The 22,408-nt window shown below is 33.3% G+C and overlaps 1 protein-coding gene across 1 annotated transcript in view; it reads left to right on the top strand.

Annotated features, from left to right (window-relative positions):
• Window positions 1-2,857: 2,857 nt before the first annotated feature.
• Window positions 2,858-22,408, top strand: part of LOC122568778 (5-hydroxytryptamine receptor 1-like) — a 92,451-nt gene continuing 72,900 nt past the window's right edge. The window contains exon 1 of the mRNA XM_043728927.1: window positions 2,858-3,909. The gene's annotated coding sequence lies outside the window, so the exon portion shown is untranslated. The remainder of the gene's footprint in view (window positions 3,910-22,408) is intronic.

Here is a 22,408-nt window from a genome sequence, read left to right as displayed (position 1 = left end):
TCTAGATTGTGGTCAAGATAATATACTGTTTTTGAAAATAATTGCTCCTGAATGTGTTAAGAATTAAAGAGAAAACTCCATGTAGCGGTTGAGGTATCTTTCACTGTCCAATATTTGCATTTTCTCATTTATATAAATTCGTATCATTACTCGTACATGCAATTTGCACGTGGCAAGGGATCGAACTTCTCCGAAAATTTGAAACGTTCCTTCGGTTATTCCAGTCACGATTTGTTGCATTACGGGAATTTGTTCTTGACTCGTTCTTTGGTACAACTTTCTCCATATTAAATCTCCTTATCCTTTAACCCCATCAGATACTTGTGAACCAGTCTGTTAATAGTAATCTAAAGTCAAATACGTTCATCGCATTCGAAGTAAACTTTCATCAGTCAACCTCTGATTTAGATTTGTCTTCTAGTTTGTTTCGTATCTCCAACATGGCCTAAATAAGATCAAAGCAACATCGTTTGCTTTTCACAGTTACTCTCATAAACTTCATCACAAAAGATAAAATCTGAACTCTCTTTGTAGTAAAATGATTACTTTGTTGCCCTTTTTCCTTCTTCTTTTTCTTTAGGATTGAGATGTGCGTATTAAACGACGAAAAAGAACATGGAAGCTTTCCTATTTCTGATGTAATGGGAAGTTTCTCAAATTCCTACTGATATTCGAGTGACTTTACTAAATTCTCACCCCATAACTACCACGAAACGACATTTTATGTTCTGCCTAGGCGTTTACTCGAAAGCATTATCGTGTAGAACCTTGACTGGAACCTTAGACAGCCATAAGTTCGATGATATACTATTTCAAGTTCTCTTTCTGTTTTCTCGATATTATTTTCTGTGATTTATAATTCGTATAAAAAATAGACGGAAGAGTATATGTTCAGAGGAATGTATAGCAATTCACGAAGGTGTTTAAGTACTTACCATAAAAAATTTTTGTGAATCCCTTATGTACATATCGTATAAAGCTTTCTAAAATTTCACTAATACTCCTATAACATATTAAAAAGTTAAACATTTGAAAAATTGTAAAATATTTATAAATTTTTATGCAAAACATATATAGTCTAAAATTTTCTTTGAAAAAGATACCTACATAGTATACTTACGATAAAATTTTGTGCTACTTTCTGCAGAAAAGAACCCTATTGTATATCGAGTAATTTAATCTTCTAGCTCCGTGCTTCTATGTTTTTATTTCTTTTTTTCCACTAAAACATTTCTTTACCAGGTTGACCGTTAGTCCTCAAAATCCATTATCTTCTCTTCCGCTCTCTTATATTATTATCCGGAAAATTCACTTCCGCTATAAAAACATAAGAGAGCGTCAACGGCACATCAAGGAAGCATACGATCGATGTGGAAGAGTCGAAAGCTCTGTTTTTATGTACTAAGAAAACAGTTCTTTTTAATTGGTGTTTTGCTAGGTACAGATCGTAACATTTACTCTTTTCTATCATGGAAATAAGAAATTAAAGATTACGTCTCACTTTAAATTCACTTTTCATTAAAAATTTCATAAAGTATCAAATAACATAACATAACATATATAATAAATAGTGTAACTAGACTAAAAATATATGCAATTATTTTATATAATTTCCGAGAAAAGCGATACTAGCTACTTTTTAGTAATATTATTTCAAGATAATATTGCGCTTCGCCATAAAGTCACGTGATCTAACACCTTTAGAAGTATCCATAAAAGAAGTTAAAAGTTTCTAAATAACTTTCCTAACGTCTTATCCTTAAACTCGAGGATATCAAGTTTTGTTCGATACGTTTTTCTTGTCAGTTATTACTAGACTGTGGATATTTGTACATTTGCGAGAAATTTTAACGTGCAAGAATGCTCTGACTCGGTGTGATATGCAAAAATATATAAAATACCCAGATTTATATTCATAATACTCGGTACAATATTTAGGAAGTAAAAATTTAATAAATATTAGGTTGTCCGAAAAGTTTCTTTCGTTTTATAAGGAAATAATAGACGCACAATGTTTTTTGTTTTATATTAGTTTATTGAATTATGCACGAACGTAATAATAGAAATAGAACGAAATGGATTATGCCTAATTCAATAAAATAATATAAAACAGAAATAGTTGTTTATCTATTATCACCTTATGAAACGAAAGACACTTTTCGGGCAACCTAACAGTTCTTACTTCTATTTTTTAAATCATCCTCATGGATATACAAATTTACACAAAAATCCACAGTCTAGTCATTACACTCTTTCCAGAAAAAAGACTAAATTTTACGGTATACGATTACAATGTTCCAAAAAATTCATCAGTCTCCTATATTTGCAAAGTGACTTACCCTTTATCCAAACATTTCCACACATTATCGAACTTCTCATACAATCAAAAGGCACGTATGTATATACAGCATCCGTTCACTCGAGCTCCATTCGTATTCACTTACCGTCAAACTGAAGGTAAACACTAACTTCCAAACCGAATTCAATAAATTTGCACATCAAACACGAACCGCAGAAAGTTCGCAGACGAAACAGAAAAGGTTACTTACGTACGTACAAATCAAGCATTTTCTGGATTTCGCGACTTTTTTATTTCCTTTCCGAACGATTAAAACCGACGCGGCGGAATGTTCGAAAAGTTTGGTTTGGCGTGTGCGTGGCGCGAAAAATGCGTTCGTCGAACGGACGCACGCGGACGAGAAAACAACGGCGTAGGGCGTTACGATACGTTGCGTCATGCCCCGGATGGTTTCCGGATAGGGCAGTAATTTGGCGGCGCGGCGCAAGCGCCGCAAGGCGGGTCCAGGTCAACGGCAAGAACCCGGTCTAGTCGTACGACGAACGTCAAACCGACCGGTCGGTATCGTGACGCTCTGCAAGCCCGCGAGTACATTCGTTCCCCCCTCTAGCTTCCCCGTGGTAGCTAGGGAAGTCGAAGCAACAGGACGAAGCCCAAACAGACCGTCCGGTCCGTACAAACTTGCAGCGCGGATTTTTTTCTTTCCGTAGACTATCGTGGAACAAGGTTCGATTATTATTGATATACTTTATGCTCCTTCTTATTGTAACAAAGAAAGAAAATGGTGACGGTTGAAAGTGATTTGTTAATTCGATCTACTGTGTACTATCGACTTCAATAATTGCGTTATCGATGACTATCGATTTCAACATCGAACAGGTGATGGTACGACTGAATCGTTTGGTGTATCGCAGGATGAATTATTAAATAGTTCGGTACTAGAACGATGTAACAGAGAATCGTGAAATAATAATCTAGAAAAAGTGTAATTTTTTGTCTCAATGTTTGTTTGGAGTATCGGAGGATATTACTAAAATTATTATAATTGGATATTGGAACAGTTTAACAGAGAATATTAACGTAAGAAAAGTTAGTAATTTCTTATCTACAAGAAATATTTATATGTGTCAGTTGAGAAGTGAAGAACAAATGTAAAAAATTTTGACATTGAGAATTCACGAAGAAAAGGAAAAAAGTGGACTAGGAAAAAAGTGTTTTCCTTCCTACGTTTCTTTATCTAAATGTCGACGGTGAAGCCGGTGGAATGAAAGACGCGCGGAATTCGACGTTCTCATTCTCTTTCTCTTTCTTAACCCCTCTCTACTGTCAGCGTAAGTGCAACGAAGTAAGAGTAATGAGACGAGCGTGAGAGGGATAAAGGTCGACGCACCTGTTTTGCTTTCGATCTCAAGTTCGACGGCAGTAGTCTCCCGGGCAGTTAGATGCAGTGTCGTTGAAACGGTAATTACATTGGAGTGATGTGAATGCAGTTCTGGTGATACTCGACGAAATTTCGAGAGAAGATGATCATGCAAGGATCGACGATTGATCGAGATGTAAAGAAGTCCAATGGAAACTGACATTCTTGTGCTTGCTGTGCTTTGATACAAGTATGCGAATTTTACTATTCTTAACCTTAATGTTTTACGTACATCGGGGTTACCGTTTAGTCTTTAACCCTTCCATAGGCGCTGGAAATCACTTTAACGAAAATACATTCTTATTTCTAGAGCTTGCTATCATGTATATAAAGATTTCTTATTCTTTCTGATTCTATATGTTAATCTAGAAAAATAGGTCCAATATGGAGGGTGATAAACACAGTCATGACTGTTCTTATTTTAGAGGATAATAGCAAAAAAATTAATCACTTTTGTTAAAATGAATATGTGGTCTATTTAATATACATCTATAATGAAGTTTGTTCCTTTTTAACCAAAATATAAGTTGTGCCTTTGGAAAGGTCAAGAATGGATGTAAACATTGTTTTATTAATACATACATTTATATTGAAATTTATCCTCTTTGCCAAAAATGTAAGTTATGCCCTCGAAAGACCTAAAGACAGATGTAAAATGGGCATAAAATTGTGTTAATTATAAAGGTAAAAAGTAAATTGATATATATCGAACTCTCGTAGTTATCGACGAATGCACATATCGCGTGTTGTGAAAATGTTGATCTGTTAAAGTTGTTGTACAGAAGGAAAACTTTTTAAATGACTTTCTCGTGCCGATACATGTCAAAATAGCGTCGCATCTATGTGTATGTTTGTGTATCACACCAACAAAATTGATTATATTTCTATGATAAAATTTTAGTTGACGTGGATATATGCTCGGGATGATTCCTAATGGCAACTTCGAAAGTGATAAGTGTCGAGGTCAATACCTCATTAGGAGATGCGAAGAGTAGGGTATATGCGTATATAACTAGAGCGCATGAGGTTAAATATCCTCTGTGAAATAGTTTGAATTTAGATGAGCGGTTTAATCAAGCGAAAAACGTGAATAACGCGGCTTGAACCCTTTCTCTGTACACGAGAGCTTTAAAACAAATGGAAATATCATGGTAATGTTCCACTATCAATTATATCGCCAGTACAGCAAAACACACGCGACGGTTTCATGGCCTTTGAAAGCGGGCAATTCGTTAATTGTTCTTTACATTTTATACAGACGAACTTGATCCTTGAAGTTTTAACGATCTTTAGTTCTCGCAGTTAGTATCAATGCTATCGATCAGACGAAAGTAGTAAGTAAGAATGCTTTTTTTGCTTATAGGAAATTATTTTTAGCATTTATGTCACGAGCAATTTTTTAAAAGCGAAATTAATTTTTATACAAAGTAATTATTTTGGGTGAAGGAAGTCTCGTATTTTAAATAAACGAAGAACATAGGATAAAACGTGATAAGTGTATTGTTGCTCAGATTTTTTTATTGTAATATCCTTTATTTAATTTAATTTTTTAAATATAAAATATGTAATTAAAAATAGGAAAAATCCGCTAGGTGCAAAAATTTAGTTGAGAAAATTCTGTAAAAGGGCGTAATTATTAAGACAAACAATATTTTAATATCATAGTGGGCGATATCTTTAAAGTTAAATAAAGAAACAATTTTTGTAACATGAGATTAATTGACAATATAGGTTTAAAATCCGCATATAAAAAATGAAAAATGTAATTTGTTGTCTTCTTTTCCTACACTTTCCAGCTCTTCAGATTTCTGAATATCTAAATAAGCAATAAAAATCACGAATCGTAAGAAGCGTTTAAAAATATTACTAAGAATATTCTTTCAAATATTCCGTACAATGATCTTGTCTTATCCGTAACATTATATATCAGTGGCACATTATTTTCGAAGTTTGTAAGAATTTCCGTATCTGAATAATTCAATAACTACGTCAAAAGAAAGCTAGTAGGAAACAAACGGCTAAAAGGAAGAGATTTTTCCTGTGAGACGTGGATTAACGAGATTTTATGAGCAATGAAGGATTATCTGACTGAAAGAATGAAAAACATCGGATGAAATTAAAGCGGCTGTTTCGTTTTCTGTTTGAAATCGTAATTTTTTCCTGCTTAGAAACATTTTTCTGCTCAGATTTTTGTTTATATTATACCGTCATGTAATCACACGGTACAAAGAATTTTTCTGCACTAATTTCTCGTGAAGTTCACTTGTGTGAGATTTTCCATTCATCAAAGATATTCAATGGTTCAACTTGGTTTTCTTTCTTTTTAGATGTGACTCGCAAAACGATAATCGAATAAAGGATTCACGATTCGGTAAACGTTCTGTGGAAACTTTCTAAAATGGGGTAGGGTCCAAAGTTATCAGTGTACTGTGAATATGTATGAAAATTTGTATTTTTGTACATACAATCTGCAAAATGGAATTTAAATTTAGATAGAAAAATATTTTATTTATTAAATATTGTGAATGGCACTGTACTTCAAATGTTTTATATATGTCTGTATATTATGTATATTCTGTATATTCTTGTATATTCAAATTTCCTATGAATGCATAGAAATCCGTAGCGTAGTTATGAGAGAATATCATCATTTTTATCCCTTTCCAAGTCTGTTCCCTTACTCTGTTTCATAATATAGGAACAACATCGTATATTCGATTTGTTAGTATTATGTTCGGGAATATGGAAGAACGTTCCCTGGTTTGTCGTCTATTTGGAGAAGAAATATTTAAGCGCAACTGTGTCTGAATATATTTCGCTGACTATTTCCCTCATCGGCGGCACGCTTTCCTCTTTAAATATCACTTATCTCGGTTTACGGGGGTATCGAGGAAAAAATAACTTTTTTCTATTTGAATTCTCGTAATCTCGCGTTTTTACTTACCCGCTCGATGCTCCTCGCTGTTTCGTTTGTTTGTCCGTTGCTGGTTTTACTTATTTTTGCCATGGAATGCAACGGTTTCCAGGGTTGTGCGTTTGAAACGCAATGTTATATCGTTGAACGTGAATTTAATGCGCTTTAAGTATGAGGAAACAGTATTTCGTTATTTTTACGAAATAACTGGGAGAACAACGCAGATTCTCTGGTTAAAAACGACGTTTGCGTGTCGGTTTGCGGCACAACAGACTTACTAGGGATTTTCGTCGGAGAAAAAATATATTTTATTTTAAAGGCGAAATGAATAACGATTTAAACGTTAAAATGTGTTTTTCAGCAGAACATATTTCGACTTACGTAAATACCTGCTTCGTTTATTTAAAGATCTGTTAAAGAGTGGTTAATCTTCAAAGATAAGGTGGTTAATTTCTTCAGAGCACAAACTTAATTTAAACTTAATTCAAACTTGAAACTTTGCGTCTGTAAATGGTAGTGACGTTTGCTGTTGCTTATTTATATTTCTCATGAATATGAAGTTAAAGAATTATGGAATAAATATAACTGAGTTATTAATTTTAGTAAAATTTATATACCAATAAATGTTATTATAGGCAAGTAGAAAAAAATAACATTGGAAAATTAGTTAACTTTAATTATTTGAAATGTTTCTATGTTTATTTTTTGTATATCTTCATCTTAAAAACAATAAAAAATGAGTCATAGAAAATTTGTAGCTATTGCTTTAGCTACGTTTGCAGGATTCAGTAATATGACTACACGTATATCTTTGATTCAAGGGAATTGTAGTGAAGTTAAGGAAACTAAAGTTGAACTTTAGTAGTACAATCTGTATGCTAAACATTAAAATACATTATATATGCTATCGGTGGAAGAGATATATCGAGGTCATAAAATCGGTCAGGTGTTAAAGATTATACGTTTCGAGAACTAAAACAGTAATTTGAGATATATGGGAAAGATAAGAAGCTTGAAACTTCCCTCAGGGCCATATGGTGTCCGTTTAGAATAGTCCCTTATTTTTGTCGTATATCTTAAAAAAGTTGCATGTAGCGAACGGAAACGAATTCTAGAAATATGCGATATAAATCTTTTTATCTGCAAATTTCTAACTAAATTACATCTTGTAAAGAACAATCGGGTGCCTGGATATTTTTGACTACTTACTGGTGTATATTATAAAAATTGCAAGTAATTATAATTGTAATTTGTAATTTACAATTGCAATATTTCCATTACTCCATTCACACATAACCACGTTAAAGATTGCTGAACTTATACAGCGGTGGACAAAAGAAAGTTTGAAGTTCATACTTGTATATAATAACTACATTACATTAATAGCTGCTTTGTTGTACTGAACATTCGTTTGCCATGCCAGTAACAATCTTCTTATCAATTATAACTCTTTTCTTTAAAACTGTGATGTTTTTCTTATTGCTTATCATGTAAAGTTTCTTTTGCACATCTTAAAGCACATCTCTCACATTCATATTCACACAATAACATTCTGTACACTTTTAACAGTTTATCGTCTTGCAACGCAGGAAATTGAAAAGTTCAAAACACACTTCTTTTTTCGATTAGTACACATTACAGGCATATACACATAAAATTACAAACATGGAGCACGCAGTACGATATTATATCAAAGTTGTAGTTAGGTACATATGCATGTCGCAAAATGTTGTCGCTGTAAATATCTATCGACAGCAGCACTCTATGCGTGTCGAATGTTTACTTTCCCCATTAGTCACTAGCAAATGCACAACTGGTATTGTATCCACGTCCCTTTGCTTCAGCTGCACAGGCAGCTATAGTCTTTTCATTTCTGCTCACATCCCGTTTCTCGTTTAATATCGAAATATCGTGTTCCACTTTTTTCTTCTAATCTCCAAACCGCTTTCCATTCGGTGTTACTGCAGTTGTACGTGCTCACGGTTCAAATCGATTCCGAAATTGCGAAACTTGCACCGATCGTGATGAAGTCTCTCTCTCTCTTCATAGCTTCCTTATTTTTCATCGGAACTCTGTATAATGCGTTTCTAAACGAGTGTTCACTTTAACGTACCCACTTACCACGAACTTCCTTGAAACTGTTGCATGAGAATGAATTGTGGGAACGTGGAAGAACTTTATTTGCACTGTTTGAGAGTGGAGGTTGGCGTTTGCAGGATTTATCTAATGAAACAATGAAATAATGTCGAATAAGAAGGGATGTATCAAAGAAGAATTGTCGTACTATGTGATAGTAAATTATGTAATAAAATAGAAAGATAATATGTCGGCACTTTTTATTTGAAATTAAAGTGACAAGTGAAGAAGATAAATAATTTCTCCGACAAAAATCACAAATAAGTAATTTACACATGTTTTTGATATATTATTTATTCTAAAAAGGAATACTAACATTTTGTATGATTTATTGCTATATGATGTCTGATATATGGGATATTTAATGGTTTTGTTATATATGATGGCTATATGTTGCAACCTACGCATTATTGAATACTAGTCAATTATCTTCTTTTACCATACGTACAGATTACACCTCAGTATGGTGAAGCTGCATGTTAATCATTTAAATAGTATTTAAGTAGTCGTTCCCTATGGCTGGTTGAAATTTCAAAATAGAACATTTTTTATTTCAGAAATTTTATTCGACGAATTCATGTAATTTTTCGCTTATACGTTTATACTTTATATGCTTTATTATTTTTATAACGAATTACTAAATAAATATATGTACGAAGCTATGGATTTATTTCGACAGGAGAGAAAATATTCAGAGACTTAATGCAACCGTAGCAAAGCGGATAAAACTTGGTAAAAAATCGATTTTGCTACAGATCAAAGGCATCTACATTATTTGGTCAGTCGTGTGGAAAATAGTTCCATCTGTAATATTTGCATATCCTGTAAATAATTTTGTATGCTTAACGCTATTTCGAAATGTACGTAATCCTATATCGCGAAGATCCATAGCTTACGTAAGGTGGAAGGTAAATATGTAAAATACACGCTGTGGAAATAAAAGTCTGATTCAGAATCAACAACCCTTGTTATTTTGTTTTAGTTTTAGAATGATTGAACCACGAATCTATCATTATTTTATATTAATTCCTTTCTTATATCATACCTTTCTCGACAAAAATTAATTTGGATTCCGGGGAAAGGTCAATTATATTAATTTAATGCCATTTAAATTATTTTCTATCGTATTGTGATATTCTGTCGTTAAAAAATGTCATAAGTTGGAGAAAAATATTAAAGAATTGTTAAGAAATATCTCTTAGGGACGTTGAAAGTCTTCGAAGAGAAGATCGGAGCACAAAAATTCGAAGAATGTAATAGGAGTACCTAAGACAGCTATTACAATTTTGTCTTCTGAACACAATGATATTTGTGATCTCACTAAATTCATGCTAAAGAATGTGGCACTATAGAAAGAAGTAGGTTTCTTCTCTAATCAGGACTTTCTTTTGCGCACTGCAGAATCACTAAAATTATTATCGCTGAAAAATTGTTCTTTTGTTATTAAGAAAGCTTCATAATGCTAAAGAGTTGTTCCCTTTTATCATTAAAATTTTTACTCATCGTTAAAGAGTTCTACAGCATTTCTTAAAAATGTTATCCTTGAAAGTCTCTTCGAGCATAACAACGTTTATTATGTTTTAAAGCAATATACAACCACACATAAAATTAAATAATAAGGTTTCTCTAATTGTCTCGTATATTTCCCCTATAAATTTCTCAACTATTCTTTCGTTGCGAATTCTCTATTCAACGTTTTCCTCTCTTTTTAGTTGTATTTCTATTCTCTACTTGCTAGTTGCATTCCATTGGAAATTCCAGCGGTTTTCTTTTATTATTGTGTCCTCCCAAGCAACACGTATTTCGGGTTTTATCCTGCAGTGGTCGTGCTCGCTGTACATACGATGTTATTTTTAGCGAGTTCAGCTGACAGGAAAATTTTCACCATTTCTTTTTATCTGGTTTTTCATTAACACGATATATCCTTCTGCAGCCATGATGATTATAATTATAACTAGCTATATTTTATTCATACAGCTCTTCGCGCTTAAATAAACGTTTGAGTTGTTACATTAATCGTTGGTTGAGTATTTTCTCAACGTTATCAAGAAGCAGTGCGGGGATCCTATCTGCGAATTTCTTCCTTTTTTTTCGCGCTTGACATTATCGTTACGACGCGCGAAACTACATTCTCAGCAGTATCGCAATGCAGCCTGTTCCATTTTTCCGAGTGAGAAGAATTTCCGCTTTATATTTCACGGGCCAAGGCTTTCTCGATATCCTCTTTGTAAAGCCTACTCAAGGATATTTTCAACTTATTCTATCTGATCTACGCATCCGATGTATTTAATGCTAACTCCACGATTTAGTGTGTATTTTCATACAGAGCGGTAACGAAAGGTTGCTACACGAATCTTCATTTCACCTATTAGATGTCACAACACGAATTTTACTTTGGATATTTTATATTATTTTTTTTGCGTATGATATGCATTCTGAGTATTTTTGCTTCATCAAATTTATATATTAATTTATTTCTAAATATTTTCACAGCTACATAAAAATCCACTACTCTACTTAACTTACTGTTAGTATCGTACTGTACAAGTAAAAGTAATTAATTAAAAATTAGTTTTGAAAAATAAGAAGAATATCAGAAGCAAATTACGTTTATGAAAAAATCGCTAAATATGTAGACACTAAGCATTAAGTTCTGCGACTGAATCTATCAAGGATGGTGGGTGAAGGTTTTCAGTCCTAGGATTATCTGGCTAGGATTCCTCAGTCTAGAGAAGGTTTTGGTTTTTCGGTTTTAGAATGGTCCAGTTGGGGTTTCTCGATCCGAGGATGGTCTGAGCAAAGCTTTTAAGTTCTAAAAGCTTGCTCAGTTGAAGTTTTTATGCCAGAGAATGGTTTGATTAACACTTCTCAGTTTCTGGATGGTTCGGTTTATATTTCCTTATAATGTATGATCGAACAGTTTTTGTCTCTTGATCTGCAGATGGTTCTGTTACCTAATCTGTAATGCTCCCTATATTTCCATACTGGGATGTGATGGTCCTATAATTTATCGTATGTCTGATACAAGTGTTAGCATTTCAGAACTACAGACATCGAGGTCATGTGTTTTTGGCATAGTTTAGAGCAGATTGTCGATGTTTGTGGTCATGAAATTTAATATCCTACAACCTTTCCGAACTTTAATGTATTCTATGGGTTTCGAGGTTCTATGGTTTCGGAATATGAGGTAGTTTGTACGGATCCATGAACATAAAATTTGCAATCCTACGCCCTTTCAGTGATTTTGAATAGGTCGTTCGATTCTGAGGTCAAAAGCATCAGTAGTGTGGATTATAGCGGGGCAATATGGTACTGTTATCGTAGACTTCAAAGTTTTATGATCATGAAATGATCTACAATGTATCTGCTGAGTCTTAGTTTGTCGACAGATTATCGACTCTAAACGAAAGTAACGCAATACTATGGTAACTTGAAATATATTAGTATAGCGTATGTTAAATTTTATGCTTATATTATGAATATCATTTCTATCCAATACATGTCAGATATATACCTCCATTTACAAGTACATATTAAAACACCTGCTGATCTTACAAGAAATTATTTAACGCTTACGAATATTTATCTGTAACTTTATTTGCTTGTTAAATGAGAAATAAGCGATTCATATAAGTATTTTAACATTTAGAAATGTGCAAGAAACATTTATAATTGGAACAAAACTCACTTCTAATTTAACACCATGATTAGTTTCTAATGAAACTAACGTTCTGTCCCATGATTTTAAATATACGACTATTTTATGATCGAGAAGGTTAAGAAAACAAAGTCGTTGAATCTATCTGCTTTAACTATAGATAGAGCTATAGAGGCAAATCAGGAACCTAGGCGGGAATATGAAGGTATGAATACAGAGACAAAAAGTATCATTTCCGCGTTTTATTTATTTATTAATTGCCCTCCCTTGAACGATCGTCGTCCATTTAAAGCCGGAACCTTGGGCGGTGGTGCAGTTGTTGTACGAGTTGTCCGCTTTGTGTCGGGTCGAACCGCTAATAAATATGCAGGGATATCCATCTTTTAATTAGCGCGTCCGCCGGACGATAGATTTCATTAATTCTTTCAGAATCGATCACGGATACATCGTTCGTTATTCGTTGTTCATGTGGCCACTGTTTGTCCTGCAATTATGCCTCTGGTTGGTTATTACTCGTTAATATTGTGCAAAGCTGAAGTGTTCGATCGCAAGCTATCAGAAACCCGCTCGTCGAATATTTGAGAAACGTTGACTTTAGCTGATTCGTTAAATGCGCGATGGAAGCTGTTCTTGCGTTCTTACAATGAGATTGAACGTGAATCCAGAAAATTATTTTACTTACTTTATTATATCGTGGTATAAATATTGCTATAGCAAAGTAGCAATTTCCTTGAGTGGTCAAGAATTTTCTTTTTTATTGCTGTTATCTAAGGATATTATTGTGTCATAAATAACTGTCATTGTGCTAAAGCAATATTAAATTTAGAGTTCATTTTAAATATCGGAACGCGCGGATATTGAGATATTGCATTCAAATGTAAATTCGCAGATGTTTCGTTTCCGAGTCTTTTAGGATTTGGTGCCAATGAAAGCACTGAAACGAACTGTTCGCGTTGCGCTCATTGCAATTCAATCCTATGGATTTCTTTGGTTTGCTAGTATTTCAAGTTTGCCAAAGACTAGCTGAATCCAAGAGACTTTCGCAACCGCGTAGCGGTTTGTTTCTAATCATTTAACGTTCTGCTGGAATTTTCGAACGTGTTCGAAAATGCATGGTCTGTGAAACTCGTATACCCGCTGAAACTGCAATTGCATTTCAATCAAAGTTTGTCTTTTAATTAGAAAATCAACGAAGGCCTTAATATTTTCAGCGATTTCTAAATGTTATTGCAAGTTGCAATCTTTAATGTAGGTGAAATATCTTCTAAACGACACATTACATATTTAATCGTAGATTAATATTATTAAACGTTAGAATAAGGTGAATTTCGTAAAAGGCTACTGGTTTAGTTGGACATATCGATTACACGGTTTACTTCATATGTATTTTGCATGCATGAGAAAATTACTCAATTTCATAATTTATCATTACATTCCATCACTGCGTAATTTAATACGTTCAGGTTATGACTTGTATCATTATCTGAATAGTATGCCTAAAGTGCCACGGAAGATTTCGTAACACGTTAAGTAAGTGTTCGTAGGTCGGTTTAACTGGTAGGTCAGCAGACGACAAAGAGCAATTTATTTGTTGCAATGAAGATTCATTTACTTGAAAACTGAACAGTTTGAAATTTTTCAGAGAAATCTGTTCTTTATATTCATTGATGAATCAATTTACTTATTCGTATCCACAAAAATGGATGAATATTAAAAAATAATAACTTTTATATAACTGATAATAACTTTTTATATAAATAGCTTATGTCAGAAAGTACTATATATTACAATATTATTTTTATTAAGAATATTATTTTTATCAAGAATATTGGATTCGTTTTAAATTTAAAATGGAAGTAACTAAAATAATAGTCTTTAATTATAATAATTACTTTTTGTCCCCTTTTTATACGAGAGTAATTATTTAAATCATCGTCAAAATTAATCGAGCACTGTAAAATGCACATGAAAAAAGTTTTTTAGTGGAACGAGCAACAACTTACTTTCGATGAGGATGCTATCACGCAGCTGGTAAATCGACCAGAACCGCTTTGCTGCGGGATTGAGCGAATAATTTCATTACACAGACGGAACGTTCCATGTAGAAACTGTTTTAATCCATAATTGTTGACTGTCTTCTGTATATGATTACCTATTTTAATTAGGTTGTGATTTATTTTCCGTAAATCATAAGTGAATTGTAAAATTCCTTCTATGTCAAGATGCAAAAATTATATATTTTTTTCCCATATTTAACCGTAACCTTCACAAGACTAGTATATAAATTAAATGATAGAGGAAGTTTTGTGCACTGAAAGTAATTAAGTACACGTTTATTAGTTTCTGTAGTTATCAGCTAAAAATTAATGAGCGGAATAACGAATATCGAAACAGTATATTTTAACACGAAGGACGCTATAATAATTAAGAGAAATCGACGTGTAGAAACGAGAATGTATTAAAACGTGATAAATATAAGAAGAGAAGTCAACATTATCGCGATGCGAACGCGTCAAAGGAGTAGAAAGTGGGAGGGAATGTTACCCGGTTAGGTGGAAACGCATTTCCGCTGTTAACGACTTTCTTTTAGAACCTCCCAGTCTCGCAAATCAATTTCCTGTACCATGCGAACTTGTTTCTAGATTTTTTCCACCATTTCCACCAATTGTACGAGTGTATCAGTGAAATTCGAACATCGTGATTTGAAAAAGAGTATTCCTTTCGTTCAGGGTAAAATATAATTTTTTGCTAGAAAATTTGTTCCTTTCCCATTTCGTACAGTTGTTAATTCTTGAGATTACCTTTTCCTTTTATTTCATTTCCTATGTGGAAATTATAATTTGTTTTGTGAATTATTAAATTGCAGTCAACGACAACTTCTCACCAGAGTTACTCGTTTAATTTTTGAAATTTTAATTAGAGTATATTTTCTTCTGACGTTGCAATCGTTAAAGACTTGCCACGTGTTCGTAATAATTTACTTCATTTTCTCGGGTTTCTAGTGAAATTCAGAAGCAACTGGCATTTCACTACGGCTTAGAAGGGAAATAGTGACGTTAATCTGGCTATTCAGCCACGCGTCGACTTTGTTTTAGGAAAGCGTGGACATGAAAGCTCAAATCTGACTTTGAATTGATTTCGAATATATCTCTATGCTCAGTTTCATTTCAATTTCATCAATTTTTTATTTCGGTTCTTATTTTTTGATATCTTAACTTTCTTTAACGCCAGTTGTCCCGTATTTGGATTTAGATTGATTCGATGTTCTATTACTGTTAGCTTAGTTTCTGAAAAATGATCATCCCTCCAACAGCATGTTGCTCAGTAGTGAGAAATTGCAAAATAAAATTAGATAGCCCTTGCAATCATCCTCTAAAAAATATATAAATGAGATAATCTAGATGTATCTGAGCTAATATTTTTAACAAAAATCCTAAAATCCTTAATACTCTTGAATCCTAGTTCATTTATCTTTATCTTTACTTATTTAATTCACTTTCATAATTCTAGTTCGTTAGACACAAAGGAAGTTTTATTTCGTCTTCTCGAACATATGAAGCTTTTTTTCAAATGTGAAATAAAATTAAACGATATAAATAAAAGTCCCTAGAATTACAAATATAATATTGGATGAATGTATGTAGCATTCATGTTTTGGTACGCCTTGAGAAGTGGGAAAAAAAGAACGTTTCTTATGGTAACGGTGCTTTAATCAAGACCACTTGAAGGATTCTCAACGTGGAACACTCGAGCCAGCTCTTCTGTGCTGATCTTTCTCTCTTTGCATTTCAAGTTGAGCCTCATCCTTAGCTATGCAATTAATTATATCACAGACGGTTGAACTTTCCAACGTCCATCCTTTACTTGGAAAAATTAATTAATGTTGAAATGATAAAATATTAAATTAAACGTGATTATTATATTCATCAAGTTTATATTGCCGAATATATGATGTTGCGTTAACGTGCTACGATTCGAAAGGAAAGTGTACTTTTTTCAAGAGAAACATCCTCCTTTTATTGATATAATAAAGGTTAGTTTTTAGGCAAAGTTGAATTTTAATAGGATCTCTATATTTTCACACACTATAGTACTACACATCATCGTAAAAGCTTGGAAATTCAAAATAAAATCTCCTACAAGGTATTCTATTCAGGAAAAATTTATTTCGTGAAATGAAAAGTCATTTGCACGTGTCTGAATTTTAATACACCAAAGTCACGTTGCATGATTATTGTAAAACGGATACACGTTTCATCGCATTCTATCGGCTTCTAACGTGATCAGTGAATTTAGACGCATGGCATGTTGCTACGCTCTGTGTACCTTAGAGTCGAGACATTAATTACTGTCGCCATCGTAACCTTAATCCTGGATCAGGTAATCCATGGATTATACGATACACTCCTATCTCGGCTGTCCAAGCTACTGCGCATTCTCTTCGTTCTTTGTTGTTTGAATTTCAAATGGAGGTACTCGTTTAATGCTTATGATCGCTCGACTATAGAAACTTGTGTGCAATTAGAGTTTATTTCGAAATCTTTGAGGTTTCCCCTTTAGAAATTCCACGAATTTCTTACTTTTGCATTTAATTAAATTTCGTAAAGAATGGCTAAGGAAGGAAGCTTTTCCAGAAGTTTGAGGGAAAATGTAGATTCGGTTTCAATTAACATAAAAGATTAATTGAATCAATCTTGAATTTAATAGAAAATTTTGGAGAGGATTTAAAAACTGTTGCGGAAATGAACAAATTTTGGACATTTAATTAACGTTTGTCAATGTTCGAGCAAAAGGAAGGAGATTGTTTACTTCAATATTTACACGTAATACCTATTCTTCCAAATTCACCAAATGTAAGATGTTTTTGTTCAGTTCCTCAAATCACGGAACCTGAGCGACTTCTAAAATCGTGCCAAGTTTCTCAAGAGGAAAATTGAAAACTGGCCAAATTCTACGCCCATTTACTCTGCCAGTTTATCATTTCCTTTTAAACTGATCCATCACGTCATACAAATATCAATGATATTTGTAATCTCTCTAGGATTTCCTCAGTTACTTCTGTTACAATTATAACATCGAAAAATTGTCTAAAATCAAAAATAACGTAAGCTTCGAACCGAAGAACAACTTTCTCATATTTTCCATAATAGAATTGGCAAAAGTTACGAGAAACATTGGATTCGTTCCAAGGGAAATTTTTACAAGATAAGCTCGACCATTCAGCGGAATACCTCAAAGAGTATCCGTAAAAACCAAGCGAACTTCGTTCCAAGTTCACCGCGTTTTGTCCCAACTAGCCAGATCGTGCGCCAGAATTTGCCTTGATCTTATAAGAAGGAAAGCAATTTGGTCAAAGTTAGTCGCACGTTTGGAGCTGGCCAGACCTTCCGTAAGTGGGTCAGACTTGGTTGAAGTCGTTTGAGGTTCTACGTGCATATTCAAAGCATAGAACGAAGCCTAGTAAATCTAAATGGCAGAGCCACTGTGACTGGAATGGATCACAAAAGACATGAAATGAGGCCGCTGGACTCGATCGAACTTAACTTCCGTTCGTTTGCCCAAAGAAACGCCAGCACGTATACCTTGTCTTCGACGAGTCGATTCAGACAGCCGCTGTTTAGACTGCCGTAATCAACTATCCTAGATTCGACGAAATCTAACCGGCTCCACGCTAATCTGTTTAAATCACGCCGCGTCCTTTGAAGTCCGCGGGGCTCTTGTAATTTCTGGCTGGGTCAAACCGGATTATGCCGCATCTCAGAGGGTTTTTGGACGGACTCTATTTGAGTCTGTTTGAGTTTCCGCCCGTTTGGCGCCGCTGGCTCTACTTCGAGTCATTTAAAATCCGGCTAGAGTCACTCGTTCGTGTACGTAATACAGAATGCTTTATTATAGAGTTCTTAAAGGATTATTAGATTTAATGTGGCTTTAGTACATATATCTGTTCATCCTGAGGTGCTTGCACAAATATATAAAATGTTCTCTTGTAAGCGATGATGTAGTAAAATCTTGATTAGCGGAAAATCACAAGACACGATATTTTGATAATGGCACGACAGATATACATCTTGAATTATCTCGTGAATATTAATATTAGATGGGAACAGAAATTTTCGAATAAAAATGTAACAATTTCTTCCAGTTTTTGTTACAAAGGACAACCTCGAATTTTATATTAATTGATGTCCTGGTGATTGATATTCCCACTAATCTTTCTAACTCGAACGACGGAGGAATTGGAAACAGTGAAAATTTAAGGTGAAGCCAAGCGATTAATTAGATCTAGTGCTATTTTTTTATTTCTATAGCGGCGTTCTTCAGAAGAATTTAAATTTAATCGCTAGATTAGATTTCTTAATTACTGCGATGTTATTGTTATTATTGCATTAATACAACATCCGCTTATGCTAAAAAGATACATGTTTCTTCTTTCATTGAAAATTTTCCCCTTTCTAATTTTTTTACAACACGCAACGAATATTATGGCAGAAATCTTAAATGTTATATCTGACCACACTTCTCGCGAGAAGGAAGGAGTTACTTATATAATTTATTTGAAATTTCGTGGCTTTTGTTAATTTATATCTATCATATAAATTACTGGTTTAAATCATTCCGTTCAATTAATATTTCCCACAAATTGAAGACGGAAAAGAATAGTATGCATGATGAACCAATAACTTTGGAAATAGAATTTAATTATATTATGAACTTCGCTGGAAGTTCTATTAACTCTTCATTAACCGATGACACCGCCATTCGAAATCCAGTATATTCTGCCTCGAAATTACATCATACTATATAACAAAATTCCATTCTTCGTTATATCATACATTGCTTAAATTTTTATTAATTTGAACAATGTACGACTTTTATCCATGGTATTTCGCGATAGATATTTTTATATTTTCCAGAATCCAATATGCGAGTCTCTCAGTAGCCAAACCGCATTTGTTAATTTCTTAATTTAATTTCCTAATTAATTCTCAAGAAACAAATTATTTGCACTCTTAAATTCGTTTATTGCAAGAAGATTACACAAATAACAGCAAATTCTAAGATAAGACAGTGTTACGATAAGTAACAAATGATTGTGAGAGATAAGTACCGTAGAAGTCTTTTCAAAGCAAACAACATTTTGAAATTTCATTAGTGTTTTAATGAGATACGACTGTTCTGAGTATATTGGTATTTGGAACCAATTAGAAAATGTATGTAGATATTGCAAGATATTTGTTGCAAGCATATATTTAGTAAAAAATTAATGTACAGCATGAATAGTCGTCTGAAACATGTAATAGATGTCTGTAAATATAATGGATAATCGACTGTTTAAATACGTTCGATGCCTGCGAAATACATATACATACTTCTACTAAATATCTTGTAATTTCTGTATGTATTTCACAATTTACCGATATAATCGCGATAGTTGAGTATCATTCTAGTGCTAATGGAATTTCAAAATGGTCCGCAAAGTACATGTGATATGAATAGATATTAAAAAATATCTACAAGTAGGTACCTATTGAAATATCTTCGCGAGCTTGTGGATATCATTAAAGAGGAAAAACATACACCTCGTGATTTGTTGCATAAGATTTTCTTAACCACTTAAAGAGCAAAACCGTTTTATCATTAAGTGCATCACGCTGAAATCGATTTTCCTAGAGTTTCGCCGCAAGGAATGCAGAGGATTTTGATCGGTGTTGGCGGTGTGCACATACAGGAGAGACGCGATTTCACGTTAGATATTTCCACGGTCGATTGCTTGCGATCACGTGACCTAGATCTATCGACGGCGGATATCACGTTTTGGTATCCGATTTGACGAAAAGGAAATGCTCGAAATATCCGTGGGTGGTGCACGAATCGCCACGCTACGCTGTGTGGAATTGGTAGTGCAAACGTGCCAAAAATGGCGAACGGAATGCGGCGAAACTTCTCGGTCGCGAAGTCCTGGCGATCAAGATTTACGAGTTTCCAAGACTTACGGAGGTTTTATCAGAAAGTTTTATCGACGGCTATTTACGCCCATCGACATTCTCGCGTGTCAATATATAATAAATTAAAACCGAAGTCACTGATTAAGATTGAAATTGTATTGTTTGTACGAGGGTGTATCATTTAGATGGGAAATGAATTGCCCATCTTTGAACTCTTATTATTTCTTCAATCCTGGAATTTTCATTTCCTTTTTAATTCTCCATACGTAGGATTTTTCGCTGATAAGAAAGTAAATGAAGCAATAAATCACAGTTGACTATAGCTTTTTACCCGAGTTAAGGAGTTAAGAATTAATGGCTGATATGAGTGAATTGTGAAGAAGAGTAATGTAGTAGAATGATATATCTAAAATGTGCAAATTTTGAGCAAAATCGATTCTAAAAATTAAATATTTTCTAGAATGCTAGTATTATTATTTTATTTAATGAATTGATATTTAACAGACAAAATGTCACAAACCAAAAACTGTTCTAAAAGGTGTTCTGGTTTCTTCCTTATAGTCAGCAATTAATCATATCAAAAATAATTTGCGCAAAAGCATAAATGAAGTAGAATAGGGAAATTTTTCACTTCTTAGTTAGTTTACTCATAACTTTATGTATTGTGATGCAAAATGATCGCCACTTATGGTTTGCAATGTAACATTAACCCGAATAAAGTTCCAATTGTTTTACTGCTCATTTCTATCGCAACGCAATACACGACCGTATTGAGAAATTATTACAGTGAAATAACAATTAACGTTTGAAACATAAAATACGCAGGGCGGTTATATAAAAATTTACTGATCAAAGTAATTGTTAATTAAAAAATGTTCGATAGAATTAAAGCAGACTACAAAGCACGTACAATATTTATTATATATTAAAGCGCACAAAATAAGATTATTGTTTATTATACGTATATTGCGACCTGATTACGTTTGAAATCATGAATTATAAATAATAAGGAGTTGCTTTAAAGATATTTACGGAAATACTAAAGAAATAATATTTCTAAATATTTAAATATTACATCAAAGCAAATAAATTCTGCAGGATACATATTTGACTAAATATAATAATATTATTTATTTATATATACAAATAATTAATTAGAGTAAACTATTTTAGTATAAATTATTTTATGATTACTGATATATTATATTAATTAATAGCTATATACTATACATATAATATACAGATATTTAACGGACTGGACATGTAACATCGTGTTGTTTACCAAATATATGAATTCCTGGATATTGAGGATTGCAGAGTGTATCTGATAACACACAGCAATCCTCGATTGCAATTCGAGCTTCAATTTCGGGAGCACTGAAACGAAGTTATCAAGAATTCTACCCTCGTTCTCTGATACACGGGAATAGGAGAGAAACTGGCTCAACTACACGTGATTTCGCGTAGCAAGATTAGCAACTTTCAAAGAGACGAAATTAAACAGGAAGTAGACAAAATGGCCTTTCTAGTTTCATCCTTTCTCGTGAAGCAGTCGATATTAACCGACCTTGAAAGTGTATTGGATGAGCTTATCACTTTTCCGATATTTTTTTAGAATACTAGTGTAATGTTATAAAATATTCTCGATTCTTTGATTAATCAATGATATTTATCCCAAAGGTATGGCGAAAGGTTTAATATCGAATAGTCATTCAAAGCTTGAAATTTTCTAAAATTTGATGCACGTCGAACATTTTATATATCTGTAAAAAAAACTTTTCAAGGTCTAATATTCGACAATTTCGTTGTGAAATTTAAGAGGAATTTAAGAATAGTATATTTTAATAAAATTAGCATTTTATTAAATAATTCATGTGTCACTTTATCCGGTGGCTCGCCGTGATACACCGAATAAGTTTTACGAGCTCTTTTCCGAAAGAAATTTTCGTTTTCACCGGCAACGAGTTCCATCAAACAGTGTCTATACAGACTTCTAAAGCACATACTCAATTTCTCTGAGATTAAGAGAGATTGT

Source organism: Bombus pyrosoma, linkage group LG6 (assembly GCF_014825855.1).
Source record: "Bombus pyrosoma isolate SC7728 linkage group LG6, ASM1482585v1, whole genome shotgun sequence".
Classification (NCBI taxonomy): domain Eukaryota; kingdom Metazoa; phylum Arthropoda; class Insecta; order Hymenoptera; family Apidae; genus Bombus; species Bombus pyrosoma.
The sequence above is the reverse complement of the archived record's forward strand: the minus strand, read 5'-3'. Positions and strand labels throughout refer to the sequence as shown.